This window comes from Wasmannia auropunctata, unplaced genomic scaffold (assembly GCF_000956235.1).
Source record: "Wasmannia auropunctata unplaced genomic scaffold, wasmannia.A_1.0 LD336116.1, whole genome shotgun sequence".
In the NCBI taxonomy this organism is placed as follows: domain Eukaryota; kingdom Metazoa; phylum Arthropoda; class Insecta; order Hymenoptera; family Formicidae; genus Wasmannia; species Wasmannia auropunctata.
This window is the reverse complement of record NW_012026774.1, coordinates 4,303,747-4,305,149: the sequence shown is the minus strand read 5'-3', so window position 1 is coordinate 4,305,149 and position 1,403 is coordinate 4,303,747.

The following is a 1,403-nucleotide window of genomic DNA, read 5'->3' as shown; positions in this document are numbered from 1 at the left end:
CCGTCCTCAAGTGCGAGGATTCTCATCGACTCTCGCCGTGAGCGATCGGGAGTGTCGTGAGTCGCGTATTGAGCCACCCGGAGATCGTCGTCGCGAGTTCGCCGCAAAGCCCTCGCGCCAGAGCGCGCGAGCGTTAGAGTAAGTGTGTGAGTACGCGGAATCACGAGTGTCATGCGTCGCGCTGGAGTGTGACATTGCGCGCTTTCATTGCGTATTGGTGTAAGTCAATTTTTTGTCTGCTTCGTTTTCGTACGAGTGTCCGACGCGTAAACTTACGATCGACTGTCGCGGAAATACTTGTGGTCGTTAGATCTCGGTACACGCGTCGTACCGAGCCCCGTCCGTTATTGTACAGTCGCGCCGACTAGTTTTGAATGCATTTCTTTTTGTTTCCGGCCGAATTTCATGCCTATTTCTTTTTCTTTTGTACGCGGGAATTCATCGTGCCGTCGGATTATTCGCGCTTATTAGCGTCGCATTAGTCGCGTCACGTCCGTATTTTTCTCACCAAACTGTGTTATCTTTTTTTCTTTCTCCACCGTTTCTTACCGCCTTTCCAAGCGGCCAATAAACCTGACTATTATTTGTTTTATTATTACTTTGGAGTACGATTTCTTTCGCCCGCCCCGCGCCATTCCATCGTCCTTTTGCCTTGCCCTGCCCCTCTGCCCGTTAGGTAGAGCCGGCCGGCCCTCGTGCGATCGACTTCGGGAGCGGCGTTTGATGGTCGAGAGTCGCCGCGTGTAAAGATCTCGTTCGCGCTATCGCGTAATCGGTACGTTTCGCGGGTGACGTGACCTAGAGCACGTCTGGCGCCCAAGTTTCGCGTCGCTGCTCCTCGTCGGTCGCCGGAGGGACGAAATCCGGAGGGCTGTCATCCTCCCTCCCCGGAATCGTACGCGATTTCCACACTGTTGTTTGATCCGTGCTCGCGCGAACGATTTATTTCACGGGAGCACGTGACAGTATATATATATATTTTTTTTTACCTTTCTATTTAAAAAATTTTTCCTCTGTATGATTTTCCTTCCTTTTCTTTTTATGATTTCCTTAAAATCTCTTTTTCTCGCCTACTATCTAAACTTTCTCTCTCTTTTTCTTTCTTTCTCTCTCCGATCTTTTTAGCTGTAAGATAAGATTACAAATAATTTTAATTACTTAATATACATTAAATTATGGTACATTTTGTACATTAATTATTGCAAAAAAAAAATCACATCAGCAGAAAGCTGAGGTGATTTTTTTCGCAATAATTAATTCTACACACTCGAGGGGAAAAGGGGATTCTTATAGATGCATATAGCATCTAAAAGATTGAATCGTTAATCGATTTAATTTGTTGCAAGGTATTCCAGTCTCATGTAATGAACTGTGTTTTAAAGACCGACAATTTATGCAGCGCG